At 33.3% G+C, this 21,756-nt stretch overlaps 1 protein-coding gene across 13 annotated transcripts in view; it reads left to right on the top strand.

The window, feature by feature from the left end:
- The first annotated feature begins 19,629 nt into the window (after positions 1–19,629).
- The window catches only part of LOC129952624 (piezo-type mechanosensitive ion channel component), a 141,134-nt gene continuing 139,007 nt past the window's right edge, over positions 19,630–21,756 (top strand). For 12 of the 13 annotated variants that reach the window (XM_056065353.1, XM_056065349.1, XM_056065346.1 and 9 more), the window contains exon 1: positions 19,635–20,276. The gene's annotated coding sequence lies outside the window, so the exon portion shown is untranslated. Of the gene's footprint in view, positions 20,277–21,756 lie in introns of all 13 variants that reach the window. The other variant, XM_056065344.1, reaches the window with a different exon arrangement.

The raw sequence follows: 21,756 nt of genomic DNA, 5'->3' as shown, positions 1-21,756 counted from the left end.
CACAACTTTCAAAATTCGCCACCTTCTTCAAAATTGCGACAACATTTATACCACTTGCAAAGGTATGGATCAACGACGAACGTAAATCTACCCATTGATAATGCTGAAACCCATATTTTTCAAACCAGGTTTTAGCTCTTCCCAATAAAGCAGATTGAATTCGTGGTATAATATCAAAATCTTCCAAACTGTCTCGTTTAACCCTCAAATCCACATCTTCACACCATTTCTTAATATCTACACGAGAACGATCAGGGTCGAAGACAGGAAACCCAGTTATTATTTTTTTGTCTATCATTATCTTTGACTAATCGAATAATATCTTCTACTGCTTTTAAATTGATTAAATTTTGCTGATCGTTCTGAATAGCAACTTCCTCAACACCATTCTCCCGACTTTCATTAATGTCTGTATTCATTTTGTTTTATTTATTTTTAAACACAGAACCGGACAGGACTGAACTGGACAAATAAAAATATAAGAAAAAAAAAATAAATAATTACTTATCTTTTCTATCTTGAAAAAAATGTTGTTCTTCTTTTTTTCATTTTTAAACTCCAAATACCTGGACTTTTCTTCCAATTATTTCTTTAGAAATATCTCGAAATTTTTCCTCCGCAACAATTCTGTCTTGAATTTTCTTTAGGATCCCAATAATCAAAATTCTTCTTCTGGCTTAGGATGTATCCCACTTCTGATGAAAGGGCCAAGAAGGACTTTTATAATAAATTATGTATAATTAAAAGGGCTATTAAAATGTCTAGGTCGTATTCCAATCACAAGGACTTGCTTCTAGAAAAGCTACGATGAGAATGCCCCAATTCTCATCGTTTCACTTTTCTCTAGACAAAAATTATTTATTGTTTTTGTTTCATTTTCAAACAAACCTTATCGATCTGCTAATAACAAATTTACAAAGTGTTAATTTTGAATATCTTTATCTATCATGTATGTTAATAAATATTTTTAAATCATACACTCGAATTATCTAAGAGTACTTAAAAATAAAGTTTAAAAGGATACATACATATGACTTTTAAAAAAAAACTTTTTTCCGCTCTCGCACCACTGTACGGCGGCGAACCGATTTGCCGAACTAAAAATGTTGACATTTCTCGACGTTTCAAGGTCCCTACTATGAGTAACACTTAAAATTAAGTATTGTACATTTTTTAAAGCCAACATTCTGTTCTATTAGGCAGTTTTTAAATCAAGCCAAGACTATGTATAGATTTTGAAAAAAAATTATTTTAAACTCAAAATTTGAGTAAAAAAAGTTAAAAAAAGGTTTAAATTTTAATTTTTCAATACATTTTAAAATGAGTCGAAGTTGTGCAAAGCTTCAATATAAATTAAATAGTAAAATTGATAACTGGAGAGTATCACCTTGTTGGTGTCTTGACATACCTTTTAAGCCAGATACTCAATTGGTGACACACACAAAAAAAATCATTAATAAAAAAATTAAATTTTGGAAAATTAGAAAAATCTGAGGGATCTAATCGAAGGAAAGTTTTCTAAAATAAAAAAGGATATAGTTAAAATGTAATATGTCAATTTCATATGTACAATAACTTACTTTGAACTTCTTTTTCTTAATTGCTCGAGTTTGTTTTGTTTCTGCTCTTCTGCTTCTGCGAACCCTAAGACTTAAATTTATTGGAAACGTCGCGGTCGTGCCCCTGATAACTGAGGTCTTAATGTAGAATAAAAAGAAGTGTCCTGAGGAGGTATTTAAGGAGCTAATTATTGGGGCATCCTTCACCTTTAACGCGTATATATTTCAACATACTGGACGGCCTGGCATGCGCCCTCATCGCATATTGTTGTTTTTTTGCTATAATCTAAAATTATACTGTATGGATTCATGATTTTTCACTTTCCGATTTGTAGATACCAAACAATCATATTTAAAAAAAAATCCAATGAAGGTTTTTTTTATAAATCAAAAAAGTGACCTAAATAAATATTTGTCAGCTCAAATATTTTAAGAAAAAAAAAAGATTTTATCTTCAAAATAATTTTGTGCAACGAAGAGTAACGTCTTTGACATCTGTAAGATTTTGACAAAAATCGAAAGGACAGGTTTTCTATAAAAAAAAAAATAAAAAAAAAAACAATACTAAAATTTGGTGAACATTTATTGCCGACTCAAATATCTTTTCAAATGTTGAGATTATGGTTTCCAACTTATTTTATCTTATAAGAAATATTGTTTTCAACATTCGGTGTTTTAAAGTTTTCAACATCTGGTAAAATTTTGAAAAAGTTCGAATTCACTATTTTTTTACAAACAAAAAAACATAAAAAAAATTACTAAAAGTTAGCAAAAATTAATTTTCGACTTAAATAACTTTAAGATTTTGTCCTGGATATAATTTTATCTTATGAGAAATATTGTTTTGAACATTTCATTTCTTTCAATGTTTTGAAAGATCGGATTGAACGTTTTTTATCAAAAAATAAAAACTTAAAAAAAGCATTTCTAAAAATTCGTAAAACTTGATTTTCGACTCAAATAACTTTTCAAAAATTAAAAATATTGCCTTCAAACTAATTTTAACTCACAAAAAATATTGTTTTTGACATTCAGTAAACTTTTTTTTTAAAATCCAACAGTTCCGAACATTTAGTAAAAATTGATGTTCGGTTCTTGATGTCTGGGAACAAAAGAAGATATTGACTTTAAATTGATTACATTCATCCAATTTGTATTTGTTTATATAAGAAATAAAAACTTTTAAGAAATGCTAATAAAATTGGTAAAAATTGGTTTTTGACTAAAAATCAAACAATGCAAAATATTGCTGTTTAAATGTTTAAGAATATGTTGAACTGTCAACTTTAAAAAAAAACACGATAACGTACAAACTTTTATACAAGACAATTCGACAGACGGGATGGGAAGTTATCAGGGAGGGTAGCTTCTGAGCTCCTGCTATTAATTTAGTTTTGTTGGCTTATATTTTTTATTGATCTCTCGAGAAGAGAGAGAGAGAGAGAGTGAAAAGTGAAGTGATAGTCTATATATTAAGAGCTCCTGCATTAAGTGTTTTTTTTTTAATGAAATTAAATTTAAATTTAAACATTAATTTCAGTTTAGAGTTAAAAAAATCTTTAAGTTTAATGAAAAAAGAAAAATACATTTTACTGGTAGAAGCTACCATAAATTATGTGATGCTCATTAATGCGAGCAAAGAGAAAATTGCTGAAAATATCTCCATCGAATTTCCCATTTTCAAAAAATTTTGTTGTAGCAAAAAGCGAGCTTTTTTTGTAAAATGTGGCTTTAAATCTCATTCATTGAAGGGACACACGATCATTTTGGGCAGATGTCTACATTTACATACAAGTCAACGGTCTCAACTGTCGATGTAGATGAGATGGCTTCTTACTTTGAAAGACTGTACGTAGCGGACCCTAAGGTAATCTACTTAGATACATAAGTTTTGCTATACCCTTCATCTACATTGAGGAACTAGATTCCCTATTCTTAATGGTGAAACGATCATTCTGCTCTCCTTGATTTAAAAGATGCATTTGACACAATCAAGAGACAGTTACTATTATTTAAACTTGAAACATCGGGCTTATCAACAAAATTTATAAGACTGTACGAGCAATTTCGAAAAAAAACGAGAGGAATTTTTCAATCGGCATAAAGTCTTTCAAGCACTTTAAAAAAAAAACGGGAGTTCCACAAGGATGTATTCTAAGTCTTTTGCTTTCTTTCTCATCACTTATGATTTTGAAGACTAGACTTATGCGAGGTCGCGTTTTGTTTGGAGATGTCTTAATCAAAATGCTTTTATATGCGGAAGACCTAGTGGTTTTAACCGATTACCTAGTGACTTCGCAACTTCAAATCAGTAAACTTAAACAATGGGTAGGTTCAGGCAACATAAGGGACTTCATTTGCAGTCAACTTCATTCTTTGAACGTAATTAGTTAATTTTAAACTATGTAGTTAGTTTTTCAAGCGTCATGAATTTCAAATTCAGAACTTTACTTCGCATTTACTTTAAGTTCATAGTACGAAAAGTACCAACAAAATTATTGTCTACAAAGCACTCCTCAGGCAAGCTACAAGTCTATCACGATTTGTATTTTGTATTGTCAAGAAATATTAGTTATTTCTTTTCCAAATTGACAAGGAATTGTCATTTTGATAGAAGTAGACTTGCCTTAATAGTTAGGCAGATTTTTCTTGACTAACTTTCCAGTCAACTTTTCATTGAAGTTGCCTTAATTAATTGGAAGGTAATTTTTTGACAGCTGGCCAATCAGATACCAGAAACTTGCCTAACTCTCAACTCCCTTATATCATGTGAACCTGCCGATGTTGCAATTTATGGGATATTAAGATAAAAACACAGTCGAAAATAATCGTACAATACACCCTCGCTTCGCTAGTCCGGACACTCGCTAGCCCGGACACTTCAGTAGTCCGGACACCTCTATGTTTCGGACACTTTCAAAAGTTTACCTCTGCAGTCCGGACAGCGTATTAAAATGCTTATGTACAATACACATACATATATTATTTGTCTCTGTTTCTTGGAAAAAACGTTTGTTCATACAATTACGGGGATCCCCTTCTAGTTTTGTCGCTTGTAGTTGGCTCTGGAATCTAGACATTTTAATCGTTGCAAATTTACTTATTGGAAGTTTATATTGGTGGTCGTTGATTTTTCATGCTCTGTTACATTTCATCGTGAGCTTTCTTTAAGGATAAGGCATATTTTTTGGTGTAATTTGAATTTCTCATTGAAAATTTTTAAAACATAAGTTATTAGTTACTATGGCTTCTACAAAGAAAAGGAAGCATTTTACTTTGACACTTTCTGAGAAATGTAAAATATTGGATGATATTGAAACTAGCAAATCAGTCAGGCAAGTAGCAGAAATTTTCAAAGTCTTAATGTCAACTGTTTTTGATATAAAAATGAATAAGATGAAAATTCGGAAATTTGTATTTAACACATCCCAAGGAACAGGTAAACTTACAAAAGGTCTTACATTTATGGTCTAAGATCATTTAACAATTGCTTTAAGAACAGAGAAAAAGTGTCAGACAAGGTGAACACCCAACGGTAGAAGAAGCATTGATGACATGGTTCATCCAACAAAGAAATCATCCCATGCCAAAGCAATTCTTTTACAAAGAGATGAAAGCTAAGGAAGATTTTGCAGCAAGTTCTGGTTGGTATGAAAAATTTAAAGTGCGATGTGGAATTCGATGCCTTAAGATTTGTGGCGAAAAAGTATCCAGCGACGTTGCTGCTGTTAAGCCTTTTCAAGAAATTTTTTTAAAACTATATAATGCTGATGAGTCAGCTGCCTTTTGGAGGGTTCTTCCGTCGATGACATGGGTTCATGCGAATGAAAAATCAGCTCCTGACAGAAAAATATCGAAAAATCGCGCTACTTTTATGCCATGTTCTAACGCTACAGGAACTCATAAGTTACCCTTCTTAGTTATCGGAAAATCAGTTTATCCAAGGGCTTTTAAAAACGTTAATCTTTCAGTAGCATATAAAGCTACCAAAAAAGGCTTATTCTTACCGCCTAATTATACAGCAATATTGCAGCCGTTGGATCAAAATTTAATTCAGAATATAAAGGTAGCATATAGAAAGCAGCTATTGAACCACATTCTACTAGAAGATGATAAAAACATTGCAGCAGTCTTAAAAAAATTCAATTTGCGAAATGCTGTTTATTTTTAAGATTCAGCTTGGAAAGGTTTTGGAGAGAAAAATATTGAAAAGAGTTTGACAATATTACGGCCAGAACTGGCATCTCAATGGAATAATGAAGACCTTAAGCACTATTCACATGAGCACGACCAACAAATGAACGAATATTTTCGATTTTGACGTTTCTTTCACATGAGAGTTTTCAATTCGTCGCGAACATTTTTTCAAGGAGCCACAGCCGAACGCCATTCACCACCGAAACCAAAACAAGAATAATATTTTAGGTTAAGTACGCGCGATTATTTTATTCGTTGCGAGTGTGGATAATGTGGAACGCAAATAAAGTTTGACGGTTCGTATCAACCATAACTTTTTTCGCGACGAATAAATTTGTTTTCTTAAATGTATTAACATATTATATTGAATGGTAAAAGTATGTATCATAAATCAAATAGAAACATTATTACTATCGTTTTGTTAAGAATTTGTGTGGAAATATGTCTTCAAACGTATATAAACTCGCATTTTGTAATTCATTCGTCGTTCGTTGGTCGCGCTCATGTGAATACTACTTTATACCACTTTCACAGTTACGCCAACAAATTGGGCAACTGGTCAAAATGAAGTCTCCTACGACTTTTCTGATAATGACATTATTCAATCCGCTTTACAAACCCAACAAAATGTTACTTAAGCTGAAGAAAAAGACAGTGAAGATTGTAAACAAAGCAATTTCGAAAATTTCATACAATGAAGCAAGGAAGATATTTGCCAAGGGCATTCAGTGGGTCGAACAAAATAATGCAGCTCGAATGGATATCCTTCTCCTAAAGAGGTTACGCGAAAAAGCTGAAAAGATGTTTTTAGATAAAGCGTTCTAACCAAAAATTAACAAGTGCTTTCCTAATCTTAAAAACAAAATTAAATAGCGTTCATATTTCTTACATATGTACCTACGTTCATGTATATATTTAAATTATTTGTATATGTACTTCTATTTGTAATAAAAAGGTTTTAAAAAGTTTTCGGTTGTCCATTGTATTTAATTTTTTCTCTTTAGTCGTGACATTTCGCTATTCCCGACACGGTAGAAACCTTATGTGTCCGGACTAGCGTACTGTATTTAGAATCAGAATTGAATTGAGAGCACTTATCGTATCTGGAATCTCGAAGGCTCCAATCTAGTAGAGTAGAGAGAGAGTAGAGTCCTAGTTCTAATACCTGAGTCTTACCATGACACATAACTTAAAGTTTCACCCTCATTTGCAAAACAAAATAAAAGCGGCTATAAATGTTTTGTGCTTAAACTTTGTCATAAACCAATCTAAAGATCCGTCGATTATATTTAAGGTGTTCGGTGCAACTATAAAAAGCTCTCTGAGTTATGCCAATGCAGTCTATGGATACAAAGAATTTGTTGAAATAGATTCCGTACAATATTTCTTTAAGCAAACTTTAAATCGCGACTGCCATCAATCAACATGAGAAACTTTAAACCTAATGCGAAGATAAACTTCATCCTGTTTATTGACAATTATTTTTGAACTGAGCTAACTGTTAATATAATCTTAAAACCCGGGTTGAACTGCTTGAGTTTAATTACAGACCCCACAAGAATGATCTTAATCCGATTTGTTCTCTGTGCAATCTTTATCAACCCGCAAATGCAACGGGATTGGTTACAAATATTGTAAGGCCTGTGCATCAGAATATGTGGTTTCAACAAGACGGTGCCACATGTCACACAACTCGTGCGAATGTGGCTTTCTTGCAGGAGACATTTCCTGGCCGCGTAATTTCCCGTCGGTCGTGGCGATATCAACTGGCCACCAAGATCATGAGATTTGACACCGCGGTCCTTTTTTTGTGGGGCTAAAGAGCGTGTTTATGCAGATAAACCTTTAGCTCTTTAGCACTTAAAAACCAACATTCGTCAAGTTATGACTTAAAAAACCGCTCAATATGTGTCGAAAAGTGGTCGAAAATTACCTCAAAAGAACCGATGCTTGCAATAATTTGCGTGGTGGTCATTTAAATGATGTATTATGTCAGCGTTCAAACTTTATAATAAAAAGAAAACTCATAAAAAAAACACATGTGTTTTATTAACATCTAAAGTGCTTTTCATGGTTACTGCCTCTTGCGAGGAATTGACAAAACCTCCAAGAATAATTGATTGAGAGTTATAAGTCACTAAGCACTTGTTTTCAACAGATTGTTGCGCCACTTAATTTATTAAGCTGTATGGACAGCTTCAGAGCGATCACCAAACGAGACCAATAAAGAACATTACCTCCATTGACATACTAGATGTAAGAGTTGTAAAGACTGCAGTCGTTTTGGTAATGCATTCAATTAAGTCGCAGTTAATTAACCAATTTTTTTAATGTAAGTTAATAAAATAAAAGAATTTGTGTGTCTTTATTTGGAGGTAATTTAGGCCCATTCAACACGAACTTTTTTTAACGACAACCCGTAACATCAATCAAGCGAGAAATAGAAGCATCTTCACATGTTTTTTTCTTTCTAAGACTGAATTAGCATATTTCAATGATATCAGATCATTTGGGAAAACCAAAATATTATTTAATTATTTTAACAATATATCATACATGGATGTATGACAAATCTGAACAACATCTTTAAAGCATTTTCAAAACGCATTAGTATTCAAACTTTTAAAAAAATATATTTATCTCTTTACTTTGTTTTTCCATTTACAATATACCCTCAAACGATGTATTCTTAATACTCTTTGAACTTATAGAGACTAAAAGAAGTCAAAGATTTAAAAAAAAAGTTATTTGACTTAAAGTTAATTAACTGCAGTGAAAAGACTTACTGACTAAAAATTCAACACCCCACTAAAAAAAGCGCAACCAAGGAGTGGAATCATTTTAAGAGAGATTTTATATCAAAATATGAATTGACTAGTTTACCATATCCAATATGTCAATTACCTCTTTAGCTATGCTTGCCCCTTTGTAGGTTTGGTGGAAAAATTTATAATTAATCTTCAAACGCCATCTGTTTTTTTTATTTGTTTTAAAAAGCTTTTTTTTGTCAAATAAACTACTTATAAAAAATCAAGTCAAAAAGTTTCTCCATATTTTTGAAGAAGGGGCTAGTAGCGTTAAGAAATAGATGACACCAAGGCGAAGTTGGCTACTAGTAGTATATCAAATAGATCAATGCATTAATATTTTTTCTCAAATATTTTTGTATAAATGGAAAAAAAAAACTTTTTCTAAATCTGAAATATATGTCCGTAGAGAAGTAATTTTACAAATGTACTCTACTCTACTAACCAACTAAGTTGCAGGCAACTTACATTTAGCAACTTAGTTCCAATTTAGTTTTTGTAATAAGTTCGTTTTTTTGATATTTCATATAATAGTTCAATGAGAAATTACCATCAAAACTATCCGCAGTAGCCAGGTGCTTGTAATTAGTACACCTGGGCCCTATTTCATAAACATTGACAGGTGACAATTCTACAAATTTGTCACACTTATGTGACAAGTTTTCATTGCATAACGTATTGACAGGTGACATAATTGTCAGATAAATACAACGACAATTTTGTCGTTGTCAAGGTATGACAATTTTGTCGTGACAATTTTGTCGTTGTCAAGGTATGACAATTTCGTCGTGACAAATTTGTCACTTTCATATTTTGGCAATTTTTTTAACGTATATGAGAAAGTGAATTGATCTACAGTATTTTTTATTTACAAATTGTGTATGCATGTACATAAAAAAATTGTGGGATGCTGAAGGTGATGACCGATTTTTAACAAAATATATACTGCTGTTGTTTTGCAGACGCGGAATTTTTCCTTAAATTGATAATCACTTAATGAAGCGAAATCATTGTTTATCCTTTGTCTAAAAACTCGAAGGTGGCGTACCTCGCGTTTGTCGTCACTTTCACTTGAAAACATTATATTAAAATAAAATTGTCACCTTACGACCGAAATTCAATTGCCTGTCACAATTGTCAACTATATCCTGACAAAATTGTAATTTGTACCATTTTTTCTGTTTCATAAAAAAATTTTCACTACAAATTTGTCGGGGAATTTGTAACAATTTTTAAAAAAAATCCCTGACAATTTGTTTATGATCCGAAATTTTTGTAAAATTGTCAGGGAATTTTACAAAGTTGTCAATTTTTTATGGGACCGAATTTATACAATTGTTAGGTTTGTCATTTACAAATTGTCACCTGTCTCCTGTCGCACCTGTCAATATTTATGAAATAGGGCCCTGAAAGAAGATCTGTCAGAATAATAATAAACAAACACACAAATAGAAGAAAGTTTTGTGAAAATCAAAAGTTAAAATTAACTCAGCAAAAAAAACTAACTGACAATTTTCAAGAAGAAATGCTAAGAAAACATCTGGAAATTGAGATTCTATAAAAAAAAATTTAATTTTTTGCTTCAAGGAGGGTGTTTGTTCGCAGACTGTTACATTAACATGCTCGGGGATCGGAGTCGAGTCAAAATTTCTGAAGAAAAACCTGTGTGGAGCAGGTGGTTTTACAGATAATGCATTATGGTCTGTTTGTTTACAAAAATATAGTTTTGTTTTAATCAAATAAAAAAAATTACACATGGAGTTGGTAGTATATTCTTATATGGTGCTGAACTATTCAGTTCTTTATTGTTTAACACGAGTCAAATTATCTCACTCGCACTTCATAAGAAACATCGAAACACCATTTGCATTTTAGAAAGTGTTGTCAAACTCAATCACTTTTAAATCTTCTTGTGCGGTGGAAACACCAAAAATATTTATTTAATTTAAACTGAGACAAACTTTGGCGGAAACATAGCAAAACTTAATTATCTGTTCTATTTTTTTCTCCCAGCTAGTCAACTTTCATCAATAAAACTAAGTAATATCAACAGGAATAGATTGATTTTTTTCCCCAATAGAAAACACATGATTCCAAATGCACAACTATTCAACAAACGCAGCCATCGAGATACAAATGCAATATCAATCGTACCAAAACTTGAGAACGAAATCACATAAGATCCATTCGAGACTCGTATAAATGTCAATAACCCATCCATAGTTAGATTCTACTCTTTTTTTTCTTTTATCGGTGTTATTCATACTATGGATATTGTTTTTGTTGTTCGTGTAAAATCCTACTATACTATGGATAGATTTTCCAACAAAACGCGGGATATATAAACACAATATATTCATTATGGTTATGAAATTGATTTTTTCACCTTTATTATACTTTTAGTGTTATTTATAAAAACAACTCTTATGGAATCCGGAGTGCGAAGTGATAGCAGCAAGGGTGTGTTTCAGAATGTAAAAAAAGTCGCAGCTTAGCTACTTGAAAGGTAAATAGCAGATAATTGCTGGGTAGGTTTAGCTAGTAGTTAATGTGTCAAGTAACTTTTTGGATGAATAAATAAAGCTTTACAACAGATAACTGACAGTTAATACAATTAAAATGGATATTCTTTTCGACACCTTAGATGATGAATTTTTAAATTCTTTTCCGCGTTATGGAGCCTTCACAAAATCGTGTATTCCGAACTAGAACGGACTTTATGGAATCTCGGTTGATACAGACATTCATAGCAACCATTTTTAAGCTTACCAGTTTTGTCTAGGATATGTGTACTATTATTGCATCTCGAAATCTCTTCTACTCAAATCAAATCAAATGGGGTGGCGCAACAGTCCGTTGTGAATCAGGGCCTAGTGACTTACAACTCTCAACCATTCCTGTGTGCGAGTACTGTTGTCAGGAATGGAAGGGACCTACAATTTTAGGCCGAATCCGAACGGCTAGTTTGAGAAAGCACTTTTTCATGACAAGAATTACTCTTGAAGGATTTGTCAATTCCTCGCAAGAGGCAGTTCCCGCGAAAATTAATTAAATTAAGGTGGCACAGGCAGGGATTGAACCCCAGACCCCTTGCATGACAGTCCAACGTAATTTTTTTTTTTTTTTTTTTTTTCAAATTCATTTTTATTTATTCAATCTTAAACCTATCTTAAAGCTAGACAAAAATTCATAAAACTAGCCTAATTATCCATAACTTACAACTAACTTAATGGTCCCATACGGACACTCTAAGCTAAACTATAACACTAATTACTAATGCCTTTCGGCCTGAAGATCTATTTTACTTCAATTTAAATTTTATTTGTTTTGTTTTTATTAGAAAATTTTGAAAAAAACTAATATCATTAACCTTTTTTATTTATTTTTACTTACAAACTACTTAAAATAAGGTCCTTAAATAAAACTTAAAAACTAACTTAAACTACCTATTCTACCTATAAACTACTTAAAACTAGAACAACCACAGCAGCAAATCTAATTTTTAAATTTTTTTTTGTTTTTTTTTTTATTCCATGTATTTTTTTGTTTTTTTTTTTTTAATTTTTTTTTCGTTTTTTTTTTTAATTATTTTTTAATTTTTTTTGCATTTTTTTTGTGCCACCATGCCTATTCTACTTAAAACTAAACCCTAATACTATTAAACAAGTATGTAAGCCGGCCAAGGCTTAAAACCCCATCCCAACTACCCACTATCAAGTGCCGATTGAAGCCACCAAAACTGGTTCTCCTGCTTCACCCTATCAGTTCGGTCCCGTTCGGACACAGCCCTACTGAACCGAAGGAGCTCTGCTCCGCCTTGTGCCATGACGTCCCGATTGTACAGGAGTCGCCTATCCACGGTTCTTCGTCTGACGTGGTAGATTAACGGAACTGCCAATCTATCCTGTATCAGACCGCATCTATCTAAAAAGAGGAATGCCTCTGGGGGAATGAAGCCGCTCAAGCGTGCACTCTTAAAATACTCGTCATTCGGATAGAACGCCCCGAAAATAAAATTGTTGGTCGAAGACATAGCTCTTGCAATGTGACCTCGAACGAGTTTTATCACGAAATTGTCAATTCTGTTATTTCGAGCCCCGTTGTATAGGACCTCGTTTGAATAGTAATGCACATAAGAAGATTCGGCTGTTCGATATAAGCCGGTACAGCGTCTTAAACACTGCCGCTCGAACACCCGAAACTTCTCCATCTGGGAAGGGGCAACGTTGAACCACACAGGACAACCATAAACGATCATTGGCCGTATGAGTGCCATGTAGCAAATTACCTTCACTCTGGGGTCAAGCCGACTGCTAAAAAACAGCCGTTTCGTCACAGCGAAGGCTCCTCTGGCCCTGGTCAGAGCAGCATTTATATGTCTGTCGAAATATAAATACTGATCTAACCAGATACCAAGGTACTTCACTAAACTTTTGCTCGCCAATGGCTGCCCGTGAAGATCAACGATGACCATCTTGCGCCAATTCTTACACGTATCCCTCGTGGCCCTAGCCAACGGAGTCCGGAACAGAATTGTCTCTGACTTCTGGACATTTATTTTCAGTTTCCAGTCGTCGCAATATCGATGAATCTTGTCGAAATCACGCTGCAAGAGAATTCTAATAACCTCAACCTTTTGGGCCGTTCGAGTCCAACGCACTAACTATCATCCCACGGGTACTACAATCTCTTCTACTCAGCTGGTGATATTATAGGGACAGACGATTAGTTTCGGCACGAATCAAAGCAAACTTCTTCCGAGTGTCCCTTTAGATGCCCTCATGTGTTTACAATTTGTAAACTTCTATAGAATCCACCACTTTAGCTGTTGTAGACGGATTTAAGCTGCCTAGCACTTTTCCTCTTCATTCTATGTAAATACTTACTAACTTAAGGTGGCGCTTCAGTTCTGTGTTAACTAGGGCCTTACCCAACAAACTTTTCCATCTAGCTCGATCCCTATCTAGATGTCTCCAGTTTCGCGTTGGGTGAGGTCACTTTCCACTTGTGCGCTCAACCTGATCCGCGACCTTCCTCTACTGCGCTGTCCTGTGGGTGTGGATTCGAAGACTTACGAGTACTATGTAAATGGGTCATTATTTTCATTTCCTATGATAATTTTAATTCTCCTCGTCGTCAAGGCTGATCAGCGCATTTGAAGCATCAAAATATTCATACTCCGTTCTCTTTTATTTGTCATTTTTATTTTATATTTTGAAATATTTAAACTCGATATTAAAGCACAATGAACGATTTAACAGTGTTTGTCCTTAGTCAAAAACTTTCATACTGGAATTTTGGAATAACTAACAAGTAGTTGCCAAATCATCACGCTTTGACGAAATAAGGGACTTGAAAGTTAGGCATGTTTCTAGTATTTGATTGGCCAGCTGCCAAAAAATTACCTTCCAATTAAGGCAACTTTGATGTGAAGTTAGTCAAGAAAAATCTCCCAAACTAAGTCCAGTGATTTTCTATCAAAATGACAGTTGATTATGTTTTCTAATTCAACTGAAAGATGAACTTTATTATTCTATCATATATTTATTTATTATTCTGCACAACTTCATTTAAAGTTTTCTGTAAAAGGAAATAACTTATATATTTCTTTCAAAATACAAATCGTGATGGACTTGTAGCTTGCCTGAGGAGTGTTTTGTAGACAATAATTTTGTTGGTACTTTTTGTACTATGAACTTTAAGTAAAGTTCTGAATTTGAAATTCATGACACTTGACAAACTAACAAGTTCCCTTGGTAAAAATGTATGTTCGAAGAATGAAGTCTCTTATGTTTCCTGAACCTGCCCAATATTTATGAGAACGATGGTTGTGAATCACACAATTAGCTAAAATGTGGATTGAACTGGTAAGTAATTTAAAAGGTTAAGAATATGACTTTTACATAAGTTGCATTCACTTAGCTGATGGCTACGTATGATGGCTACATAGTCAAGGCAAGAGAGGAAAAAAACTAAACGAGAGAATCAACTTCGACGAGTGCTCTCTTTTTGCCTTCAAGCTGCGATTTGCACCCCAGCTTTCATATGTATTAACTCCATATAAAAAAAATTTGGGAAACAAATACTTATGCAAGAAGATGTGCATACTCCCCACATTTAAAAAATGGCAACCAACTTTCAAAAATGTCAAATGTAGTCAGCTGTTCAGAGGTGTTCAAAGAAAATTCAAAATTGTGGATGAACGAATTTTTGGTACTCTTATTGTGTTCGTTTGGGAGTAATATCAATCGAATATGAAGTGAAATTCATTACTCTTGTTAGGTACCAGATATGCTCTCTAGATGGGCTGATCACTGCGGACTTAATATTAATCATCAAAAAACAGACCTCGTCCTTTTCACACGGAAATACAAGATCCCAGTAATTGTACCTCCCTCAATAAAAGGAGCATTAATAATTTTTACAAATGAAGCCAAATATCTCTGTATGATATTGGTCAAAAAATTAAGTTGGAAATCTAATATTCATATACATATCGGTCATCCGACCAATACTAATGTACGGTGTTGCAGTATGGTGGACTGCACTAGAGAAAGTCAAATACTACGACAAACTCAGCAGAGTCCAACGCACTGTATGTCTCTGCATAAGCGGGGCATTGAGAACCACACCCTCAGCAGCGTTAGACACTCTCCTCCATCTGACACCCCTCGACATCTTCAGCAAACAAGTGGCAGCGAGTACTTCTATAAGACTCAACGTCTCATCTCAAAGGACCAACAACAATGTGGGGCACTCCATCATTTTGAACCTCTTTGGTTATATACCAAAGTACACAGACTACACTATTCCTAAACTCCAATTTGAAAAAAACTTCCTGGTATCCATTCCATTCAGAGATGAATGGGAAGTCAGAAAACTCCTGGATAACAATGGCATTCATTTATATACAGATAGATCCAAGACAAATGAGGGAGTTGGTAGTGTTGTGTACTCAGAAAAGCTTAATCTAAGCATTTCATTCCACCTCCCTAATCATTGTAGCGTCTTCCAAGCGGACATTTTAGCGATCAAAGAGGTTGTCTCCTGGGTAAGAGAAAACGTGATATCAACTTCTGATATCCGCATCTTCTCTGACAGTCAGCCTGCTATTTAATCTCTTGACGGTGTCTCAACCAAATCTCAAACGGTCCTCGATTGTCGATCGTCTCAATTTAACATTCACCTATGTTGGGTGCCGAGCCACAGAGACATCACAGGAGATTGTCGAACCGATGAACTCGCTTAAAATGGAACCGTCATGCTTATTTCACCTGAAAGGGAGAAGATAGGTATACCGATAGCTACATGTAAACTTATGCTAAAAGAAACAGCTTTTGTGATAGCAAATTCTAGGTGGCACAACTTACCAACATGCGCAGCCACAAAACTCATATGGCCTTCACTGGACCTAAAGCGCTCTAAAGACTTGTTATCCCGAAGCAGATTTCATATTTGTTCCCTAGTAGGTGTCTTATATGCAAATGACTTCTGCAGGAGCTGTATGGACGAGGAAGAAGAGGAAACAATCTCTCACCTTCTCTGCACTTGCCCTGCTCTTTCACTAAGACGCAAACTTCATCTGGGAGACTACTCTTTTGACAATCCCAGTGAACTAGCTAAAAAGGATATCAAATATCTTCTTCGCTTTAAAAAAAAGCTCAAAATGGTTCGACTAGTAAGAAGTAATTGTCTACATTCATGTGGTATCACAATGGGCCTCTTTTGGCCTAAGTGTGTGTATTCTGAATCTGCAGCCACGTTAACCTAACCTAAATGTTATGTTAACACTAAGTTCGAAAAAAAATTGATTGATACCGCAATTGCAAAAGATATGGATATTTTATATAAATATTTCCGGTAAACTGTAGAATCTTATGTTTTTCGCCTTTTATAATTAATTTAATGTAAAATAATTAAATAGTAGTACCCGTAGCATGATGGTTAGTGCGTTGGACTGTCATGCAAGAGGTCTTGGGTTCAATCCCTGCCTGTGCCACCATAATTTAAAAAAAAAATAATTTTCGCGGGTACTGCCTCTTGCGAGGAATTGACAATTCCTTCAAGAGTAATTCTTGTCATGAAAAAGTGCTTTCTCAAACTATCCGTTCGGATTCGGCCTTAAATTGTAGGTCCCTTCCATTCCTGACAACAGTACTCGCACACAGGAATGGTTGAGAGTTGTAAGTCACTAGGCCCTGGTTCACAACGGACTGTTGCGCCACCCCATTTGATTTGATTTTGAAAATAATTAAATGCAGTATATTTTTGATAAAACAGTAATTAATTTATTAGTTAAGGTATTCTATTGAAATAAACATTACATACATTCATAAAAACATGTACTAGTTATACAAATAAATTCTAGTCTAAGAAACCTTAACTTTGTTACATTTTGAACACATCCTTTCTTGTTTTGGTTGTTCCTGCCATATATCTGCAACTCAGAGAAAGAGATGGGAAAAACAAATTCACCACGATCTACCGTTGTAACGTTTACCGTAATATATAAACAAACGAACATTTTTTGCTAGAATTAATTTGTGAAAACTTTTTTAAATAAAAGTGTTAAAATAACGGGTTTTTCAAATTATTTAATCAAATATATTTATAAACGTGTGCAATGAAGTGATACTTATATAAAAATGAGCCATGAACATTCAAAAAGAAGGAAAAAAGGATGTGTGAAGAATACGGTTGGCAAATAATTTACTTTTATGATTCGTTTAAATGTTATGTTTGTACTGTAATACAGTACAAAATTAAAACAGTGGATGGTATGCGATTAGTTTTTTCTTTCTGGTCAAGACTTTCTGAATTAAACAACAACATGAGCTGAAATTTCCTCTTCGTAAAAATGTAAAAATTCCCACAAGGTTAGAGGACTTTGATTTTGAGGTTTCACAATCAGCTGTCATGCAAGGGCATAGAAATTTAAAAACGTTTAGTATTTAAATACAAAAATAAAACACTTAAATTTTATTGAATTTAAAAACACAGTTATGTAGGGGTCTTAATAGAACTTGTTTTAAATATTAATGTGAGGAATCACCTTTAAGTCATAGACGTAACTTATCGATTCGTTAAAAACATTGTGTGGTGTACATGGGAATTATATGTCTACACAAAAATATTATTATGCGTTAACACTTGTCAGTATAGACAAAAATTAATTAATAGCGCTCTCAATAAACTCACTTTGATATTTATAATTGTATCGTCTTCTCACTTGATAGATAAGGAATTAAAAAAAGAGTGAGTGTGATATAAAATAGTAATAAGTCAATTAAAAAACGCGATTATAATTGTTCTTCAAATCTCGCAAAAAACTACAAGAACTTTATACTTCTCTTTCATCTGCCACAAATACGAGACTTAGAGAAGTAGTTTTAGAATACATTTTCTATCGTTTTTATTTGCAAAATCAGACTTATTTTTATTCATTTCAAGATTTATTTTAACTTTCGATCTGTGAGATTTCATTTCACAAAAAGATAAATGAGTTGATCACATAAAATTATATCGTTTTTTTTTAGAAATGGTATAATTGTTAACTTAATAAAGCAGTTTTATTCTACGTTGATGAAGATTTGTGTGTACTGATAATAAAAAAATCTAAATAATCTAAACAAAAAAGAAAAGCATGTCAATATACCGTTGACATACTAGATATGGATGGCTAACAGCCAAGTTCGCGTTGGTGGCATCTGTTCCTTAAAGCGCGACCAACGAACGACGAATGACTTACAAAATGTGAGTTTATATACGATTGAAGACATATTTCCACACAAATTCTTAACAAAACGATAGCAATATAGTTTCTATTTGATTTATGATGCATACTTTTACTATTCAATATCATATATTAATAAATTTAAGAAAACAAATTTATTCGTCGCGAAATAAATTGAAGTAGATACGAACTGTCAAACTTTATTCGTGTTCCACATTATCCACACTCCCAACGAATAAAATAATCGTGCGTACTTAACCTAAAAAATTCATTCTTGTTTTGGTTTCGGTGATCAAAGTCATACTTTGTTCGCGACGAATTAAAAACTCTCATGTGAAAGAAATGTCAAAATCGACGAATATTCGTTCATCCGTTGGTCGTTGGTTGTGCTCATGTGAATAATGCTTAACGCTACTAGACGTTACAGAATGTCAGAGGAAATATACAGAAAGTGTTTAGCTTTATTTTTGTATTTTGTTTATTTTGTCAAACTTTATAATAATAGATGTCTATAGTTTCACTTACAAAGAAACCTTTTTAAAGCAAGAAAACAATAGATGGCGTTTGAAAATGAATTATAACAGTTTTCCTCGAAACCTACGAGAGGGAAAGCACAGCAAGAGAGACTAGACCTTACATTATCCGTCCAATATTTTGAGTTCCCTTAAATTTAATAATTTATGAAAAGCTTTTGGTTCAAATAACATATTAGACACGTATGTCACTGCGAATAAATTATAATAATAATGCAGGAGCGATTTGTAAAATAAATGATTGTTTTATCTTTAAAATCTGAACAATAATTTAAAAAATTATCCTTCAGTAATTTGAGATTTCAAAGCATATTTTATAAAATTGAGGTCATCATATGATTATACTTCTCGAAACTTGAAAATCCTGAATCAAAACAAGTCGATTTTGTGAATAAAACTAAATTAAATATCACATACAAATAAATATAAATTTAAAAACAAACATCGAAGTGTAAAATATAAATGAAATCTGTCATTACAGGTATTTAAATAAATCAATAATTGTCATATAATCGCCTTCTAGTTTGGACGAAGGAGAAACAAAAAAAAACAATCAAATTAGGAAGCATACGTATAGACATCAATTTCCGAAGGCCAATCATCAGCTTTATTAATGCGTCCATCGTGAAATAGACCTTAAGTAGGTTTTTCTACTTTGAAAAAAGTAAAGTGGCAATTCTGATCGACGTCGAATCATGAACACACCCCTCTACATCACGCATTATTGGAATCTGGAAAATGACAGCCACTTCCAATATTACTTTCTCTTTGCTTATCGTTCTTTCTTTTCGCAGTTGTCATCGAGATTTGCTAAAGTAAAGTTCGCGTTCAAAAACAAGCGAAGAAAAATTAAGACCCAAATAAAATAAACATTTTATTTCGTATATTTTACTTTATAACACAAAAACCTAATCCAATTTGGCTTCTCCTTATTTGTCCTATTTAGATTTCTGCATTCAAACAAGGAATGCTCGTTTTTCCTAAGACTAATTATCGGTTAAATTATTAGATAAGGATTGTGTTTATATTATATTTTTGCTTTTATTTCTGGGACTTCTTTGCCAAGACGTGTGTTATTCACAAAACAAAAAGAAACCAACGCAATAAACAAAAATAGTGAAGTTTCTATGCCTTACCAAGAATTTGTTCTTGAAAATAAAAAAAAGTGAACAAAAATGAAACAAAATTCATAAAAATTCTATTAGGATTGGAAGCAACAAAAAAAAAAAAGACAAAAAAAAACAAACAAGAAGCACCTCTTGGTTACTCAATGGTTGCTGCGAAATAATAATCCAATCCACCACCGGCAACAGTTAAAACCATATTTTATCAATTTTGGTTGTTTAATTCGCTCTTCACTATCCCTGGCCCTGGCCCCCGCACAAAAATAATAAATACTTAATGCAGGCTATTTGGACCATGCCGCTGTGATTTCGTGGGATATAAGGCAAGTATTAGTCTGTTTCTATTTTTGGAGCATTCTGCTGTTGATTTTCGTTATTTTCTTTTTGTATTAGAGAGTTTTGGAGTTCCCTGATAAACTCGGGCAAGACATTTTTTGTTATGACTAACCTCACCATTTTTTTATGAGTAAATTCAATTAAATTCTCGGTCTTGATAGCTTCATTGGGTGGGTCAGTTAATTTGTTTCTTCGTTTTTGTATGAATATGATACGAGGTAAACTAGTGATTTTGGCCCGTTGATGACAGCATAGTTCGATAGCGTCGAAGTCGAAGTCGACGGGACGGCCAATCATTGGTCGTGTATTCTTTTTGTCTGCTCACACAAGTTGTTGCCTTTTAATTTCTGATTCAAACACGGTTCGTATAATTCGTTATAATTTAATATATTCTTCTATGGGAACATTATAAGTTTAGAACAATATGTATCCAGTTTTAAGCCAAATTAAAAAAAATATGGTAATAGAGAGTTAGAAGTGATGAACTTGATGATATTTGTACAGTCAGTAATATTAAAAAATCGCTCTACTGAATATTGGCTGATTTGATTCTTACTAAACATATTTATGTAGCTATGATCGGTGGGTTATAGTAATCTTTAGAATTAATGGTGTTGCATGTTGTTGATATAAAAAAGAGGCTAGAGGCATTTAATTTTCTTAGAACATACTCTAAAAATAGATGATAAAGCTGTAACCTCATTAGTTGATAATTCTAGAAAACTTTGTATTCCAAAAATGTAAAATATTAAAATATTGATAAGAAAATATATGAAATCCACTTAGGGTAAAACATAATATCCCAATTTCTTGTGTTGTCAAACATTTACCTCTTAGGTTAAGTAAGGTTAGGTTATAGTGGCTGTCTTCGTTAGTAGAGGGACACCGCAAGGTGGTGTTCTATCCCCTCTCCTCTGGACATAGTGGTGAATGAAATCCTAACTAGTCTGGATGCGGAGGGCTTCACAGTGATAGCCTATGTGGACGACGTTGCTATAGCAGTTTCAGGAAAGCATCTTAATATCCTAAAAGAACTCTTACAAAATGCCTTGGAACGACTAATACTTTAGGCTGATCGGTGTGGACTGGGTGTTAACCCACACAAAACCGATCTGGTCTTATTTTCGAGGAGATACAAAATTCCATTTGTCAACCCTCCTTACATTAAAGGAATCCAATTAAAATTCTCAAGACCTAGGCTAAATACCTAGGTCTTGTCTTAGACAAAAAACTTAATTAGAAACGCAACGTACAGGAAAGAGTCAAAAGAGCTACTGTAGCTCTCTTTTCTTGCAAAAAAGCTATTGGTAATAAATGGGGCTTACTACCCAGAATCACGCATTGGCTATACACATCGGTAATCAGACCGATTTTAACGTACGGTGTGGCAGTATGGTGGACTGCTTTAGAGAAAGGTATAAACAGTGATAAGTTAAATAAAGTCTAACGTTCAGCCTGCCTATGTAT

The sequence above is a fragment of the Eupeodes corollae genome, chromosome 3, assembly GCF_945859685.1.
Source record: "Eupeodes corollae chromosome 3, idEupCoro1.1, whole genome shotgun sequence".
NCBI classification, from domain to species: Eukaryota; Metazoa; Arthropoda; class Insecta; order Diptera; family Syrphidae; genus Eupeodes; species Eupeodes corollae.
The sequence above is the reverse complement of the archived record's forward strand: the minus strand, read 5'-3'. Positions and strand labels throughout refer to the sequence as shown.